The following is a 6,000-nucleotide window of genomic DNA, read 5'->3' as shown; positions in this document are numbered from 1 at the left end:
AGAAAGTGGGTTGTTGGGTTCTTCCAAAGGGTGCCAAAAGAGTATAGAGATGTTAATACTTTTGGTGTTTTTGAGAGAAAATACAAAATCCACACCTGATAAGAAAGAAGCCAAAGGGAGGGGAAGGCTGAGTCTTCAGGAGAAACGAGGGCTGTTCTTGCAGTGAGGGGCTCAGGGAGATGTCACAGCTCTGTGGCCAACTGGAAGTGTGGCCACAGAGAGACAAGGGTAGAAACAGTCACTTGAGTGTGGGTGTAGGTTTTGGTGACAGCTTGCTCCGAGGTGTGACTCTGGGAGTGGCTTACTGGAGATCTCTGGAGGTGAGGAGGCAATGGAGGCATTTGAAGAGGGCCCCCATGACTTCTCATCAGGTGAATTTAGGATGTTGGTACCTGACATCTCTGAGGAGGGACAAAGGAGGAATTTCTAGTTGTCATGGGTGCAGAGGGCCACTCCTGTCACTGCCACCCAACACTAACCTACTTCTGTGGCTTCTCCCTCAGTGGCACCACCAAAATCCACCATCACTCACTCACCCACTCACTCAGTGAGAATTATTTGTAGAGAATATACTCTTCATGAGGAATTGTGTTCGGCTTTGGTCATGTCCGTGACCAACAGAGGCGAGGTGTCTACCCCTTGGGGAGCATACAAACTGGTGGGGCAGACTAAAAATGAACACATACAAAGATTTAGAAAATGTGAAGTAGAATGGCCCAGCAAGCCTGCTCTTAGGAATTTACCCACAAGAAATGAAGCAAGCTCACACAAAGCATTGTCCTTAAATGTTTGTAGCAGCATTATTCATAATGTCCCCAAACTAGAAAAACCCAAATGTCTGATAGCTGGTGAAGGGATAAGCAAGCTCTGGTTCATCTATTCAGTGGAAGGAAACAGAGTGAACTCCTGATTCACATAGAATGAATCTCAAAAGCATCGCGCTGACTGAAAGAAGCCGTACACAGAAGCCCATGTACTGTATGATCTGGCTCGATGCAAAATGCTAGAAAAGAAGAAACACTATTTCCAGAGGCAGACTGATGGTTGGCGGGGCCAGAGGGTTGAGAATGGTTGCTGAGAGATGGAGGGGACTTTTTTGGTTGATGGGAATGTTCTACATCATGACATTGGGGGTGGTGACATGACTACACATTTGTCAAAGCTCATCAAATTATATGCTTAAACTTGGTGAATGTCAGTGTATGTAAATTATACTTCAATAAGCTTAATTTTTGGAAAGATGTAAAGACTGTGAGTATAACCATGAAAACATCAGGAAGATGGAGACAGAGGAGATGAGGCTGGGAGCGGTGGAAGGGGCTGGCGTTTGGAGCTTGGCTTCTTAGCGGAGGCGTCATTTCTCTTGGGTGGACATTTGGGAGTGGAATGACAGCTTCATGTGGTAACTCTATACTTAATATCACATTCAGTGGGGCCCCAGGGGACTCAGTCGGTGAAGTGGCCAACTCTTGGTTTCAGTGTAGGTCATGATCTCGGGGTCGTGAGATCGAGCCCTGTGTCAGGCTCCGTGCTCAGTTCTGAGTCTGCTTGAGATTCTCTCTCCCTTTGCCCCCCTCCCCGGCCCCGTGTGTGCTCTAGATAGATGATAGATAGATAGACAGACAGATAGATAGATAGATAGATAGATAGATAGATAGATAGATAGATAGATAATAGATAGATAGATATCTAAAAAGAAATCCCATTGGGTAATTTTAACTCTTAAGAGAGGCAAATCCAGACTCAAGCTATGCATTGAGATTATTCACTTTTATAGGCTATTTTTGGGTGAGACATCATTTCCTGCTCAGGTAACTAGAGCAGTCTGGAATGGCCACCAGGCACTTGTGTTGGGCATGAGGCTGAAGCCAGGAGACTGGTGTGGAAGGGGCGGTGAGACCCCCCCCCAGGGCTCCCCCAGTGGGTTGGGGTGTTCTGGTCTGGAGTCACCACTGGCCAATAGGCAAAGCCCAGGGTGCCTCCTGTGAGGACGGTCTGCCTCACTGTCCTGGCAGCCTGATGTGGGGTATGGGCAGGAAGTCCTCTGATCTGTTGCCCTCAAGCACCTCCTGGGACCCTCCTCTCCCAGACCAGTGAGCACACCGTCTGCCAATCTCAGCCCAGGGTGCAACTCACAGAAGACCAGGCTCTGCTTCTGCCCCCAGAGGAGGGGATGTGCGAGAGCAGGGGGTCCCCATGGCCTTCACCCCGGCTGGACTGTCCCTCGGGTTCCTGTCCTGGCAAGGGAGGGCCAGGGCCAGGCCGAGGCCTCTCCTCTAGGGCAGTGGGCCCCACGATTCACCTGGAGGAGCGGGGCACCCAGGTAGGAGATGAAGGCAAACCTATAAAGGTACAGGTCCCCCACATGGTGACAGTGACTACCTGGGCCTGCTGGTCTACCCCATGATCTGTGGGGTTCCCTGAGGATGGATCCTGGGGCTGGTGCCACCCTGGGTGGGTCAGCAGACTATTCTACATCCTGGCTGGCCATGGTGGGGTCTGGGCAGGGGGACTGGGGTGTCCAGGCTCTGCTGTTCTTCTTGGAGTCACTGTTTGAAGTAACTTGGACTGGCTGTCAGGACATTGGCCAATCTTGGAACTGGTGAGCCCCAGGACCCAGTGACCTTTTCCCCCTGTGGCCTTGACTGGGGCTGGGAACCTCCGGCCTGGCGTCCTGTGTCCTGCCAAGAGGATGTCCTGTCCTCAGGCCAACTCCCCCGCCCTCCTCCATCCCTCTGGGGCCTCTAGGGGCAGAGGTGGGCGTGTGGGGGTGGAGGGGAGTTGGAAGTCAGCCGGCTGTCCCCCACTGCTGGATCCTGAGCCCCTTTTCTCCCAGGTCCCACCTCCCCCTGGCCTGGGTTACAGGGACAGAGGACCTCCAGTCTAGCACCTGGGGTTTTCCCAGACTAGACTCCTGTTCCCCCAGCGGGGCGGGGGTGGGGGGGTAGCTGCTCCACGGAACAAAGGCTGGGAGAAGAGAGGGGAAGCAGGGAGCAGGGAAAAGGAAGGGGAAGGGGCTGAGCACACTCTGAGGCCAGCTCTCCAGGAGCTGCCTCCCCCATCCCTCTCTCGGGTTTCCTGCCCTGAGCGCGCGCACGCGCCTGTGTGTGTTTGTGCGTGCGTGTGTGTGTGTGTGTGTGTGTGCGTGTGTGTGTGTGGCACACGCGCACGCGCAAGGATGTGAGGGAAGAACGGTGTGAACCAGCTCAGCTCAGCTCCTGCCACAAGCCTGCCCTCATGGGGGAGAGTGAGGCCTAGGGTGGGGAGTCTCCCGTGGAAAGTTGCAAGAGGCTCCTGGAACTCAGGCCCGGTGGGCTGCAGGAAGATGGGGCTGGCACTCGGGGAGCGGGCAGGGAAAGAGTGGGCTAAGCACCCCCACCTGCAGACCCCTCCTCAACATGGATCTATGGATGTGACCTGAGGGTCCTCCCTGCACCCCAAGCTGGGGGTCTCTGGGCATCCCTGCTTGTTCCTGATGGTGTGTGTGTGCACATGTACGTGCGAGTATCTCCAGGTGGTTAGGGTTCTGGGGAGAGTTGAGTGGATACACGTCTATATGTATCTGAATCGGGCGCTGAGTCTCTGTGCGCCTTGTGTGTTTCTGACAGGTCCCTGAGCACCGCATGTGTGTACACGTATGTGCTCCTGTTTGCATCTGTACCCAGGCCTGTGTCTGAATGCGTGGTACGTGTGGCCTCCATGGATATCTTGTTTGTGGGGCGGAATGCTGTTTTCCCTCCAAGGTCAAAAACGACCAGCCCCCCGCAGAAAGCCTGGACCTGGGGAGGGCTGGGGGCAGGAAGGCAGCTGTTTGGCTCTCTCTCCTGCCCTCCCCCCACTCCCAGACCGGGGTTCTGTCCACCTTCGGCACAGGCAGCTCAGCTGAGTTAAAAATAGCCCCAGGGCCTCTGGAAGCGGAAGGGGTAGAGGCCCCACAGCAGTGGGAGGGAGGAGTGCTGAGAGGCACCCCTGGGGTGCTACGTCGGACCAGCATCCCAAGGCCAGCTGGTCAGGCTCCGGCAGGGTGGGCCCCACATCCGCCTGGCCCAACCTGTGAGGCTGCAGGACCCCCACCCTGTGTGGTTACTCTGGGCCCTCTTGGAGAGAAAGGCAGAGCCTGGCCTGAGCCCAGCTCCGAGCCTCAGTCCCCAGGGGTAGGAAGTGCCCCCTGTGATGCCCCCCAGGGGCTGCCCCCACCTATCTTCTCTGCTCCCTCCACGGAGGGTCCCTGGAGCCTTCGCTGGAGGTCTGGGTGGGGATGCAGGACAGGGCAGAGGGCCCCAGGGAGCACTCCTTCCTCAGGGAGGGGTCAGCAGAGGGTTTTCATAATAACTTTTTATTGAAGTACCACATGCAAACAGAAAAGTGCACATACTTTAAGTGTATGGCTGAATAAATTTTCATAAACTGAATGTGTCTTGTCACCAGCACCCAAATCAAGAAAACATTGCCAGCCCCGGCGCGGACCCCCGGGCCCCCACTCCAAAGGCCATCACTGCGTGATCTGATTGGCTTCACTGACCCCCCCCCGCCGCCCCTGTGTCATGGAAGGGTCTCTGCTCACTCTCCCACTCTCCACGACACCGGTGTGGTGTAGGCAGACACAGTGGCTCCTTCTGTGGCTGTCCAGCATCCCAGCGTGGACAGGCCATAGTTCATTTACCTACTCTACTGCTGAGGGGTGTTGGGTTTTCCCAGTTTGGGGTATTACAAACAGGAGGGCTTTGAACATTCTTGTACAAGGTGTTTGGTGAACCTGAAGTACCGATTTTCACTGGGCGCCCCTGGGAGTGGATGTGTGGTTTGAACTGGCCACAGATCCGTCTGAGGGTCTGATGGGGTGCCCTGGACACTCCCCTGGAAATGCTAGAATTTGCTCAGGATTTCAGGGAGTACTGCTCCCGCCCCTGGGTTCCTGGAACTCAAACCCTGGCATCTCCAGCCTTCGGGGTCTGTTTGTCCTTGGCCAGGCTAGGTCTTGGGTTAGGGTCCCCCAGGGAGAAGCTGTCCTCCCCCCAGGAGGGATGGACAGCGCCTGTGCGCCCTCCAGCAGCCAGGCACGCCCAGAGGAGGCGCTCCATCCTGGAGGCCCACCCTTCCTTCCTCAGGAAAACCTGTGGTCTGATAAGGCCTCCAGTCTCTGGTTTTCTAAACCACCCCGGCACTAGGACCCCCCAGGGGAGGAGGGACCAGAGCCCCGTGCAGCTGGGGCAGCTGGGGAGGGGACTCTGTTCTGCACAACGACTCCTGCCTGCTCATGGCTGCCAGGTCTGGGGGCTGAGAGTCAGAGCCCGCTAGCCAGGCGGGATCCTACCCCCAGGCGGGGCGGTCCTTCCCTTAAACCTTCTGCGGCCCCTCAGCCTGGGTGTTTCCTCTGACCCTACCTGAGCCTACCAGGGGGCTGGGGGCGGGCAGGGGGCCCAGAGGAGGGATACCGACCCCCAGTTCTCCCTCACTGCCAACAACAGCCAGGCAAACCCCTTTCTTCCCACATGACCTTTTCCCAGGGTCTGTCAGCCCTGGGGCTTCCAGTGGCATCCCAGGATGACTCCAGGCCAAATCCCAGCAGGAAGGAGGTGCCCACAGGATATCCCAGACTCCACATTGCGGCAGAGAGCCTCAGAACCCACGCTCAGCTACCCCTGCCTGGCCCCATACCTGCCCTGTGTCCATGTTGCACTGGTGTTTATCAAACTCCTATGTAATGATGCTGTCTGTCAACAAGATGGCATCTTCTGCGGCTGCTTCCGGGGCCCCCGTGCTGTCCTGCTCAGCCCACTTAGCTCTACCTGGTAGCTTCTTTAGGTGCAGACTGACGCCCAGAGAAATAAGTCACTTACCCCAAACCACACAGCTGTGGTGATCCCCATTCTGGCCAGGCTGGCCCCAGAGCCCTCAGGCTCTAGGACATAAGGGGGCATCAGCACGGCCCTGCCCTCGTGGAGCATAGGGAGGGGGTGAAGGACAGAGGGTGCAGACATTAGGCCAGACGCAGCGCCC

The sequence above is a fragment of the Eumetopias jubatus genome, unplaced genomic scaffold, assembly GCF_037043125.1.
Source record: "Eumetopias jubatus isolate StellerSeaLion01/CBP00866 unplaced genomic scaffold, mEumJub1_p1.0 scaffold_9, whole genome shotgun sequence".
Lineage (NCBI taxonomy): Eukaryota > Metazoa > Chordata > Mammalia > Carnivora > Otariidae > Eumetopias > Eumetopias jubatus.
Note: the sequence above shows the minus strand (reverse complement) of the source record.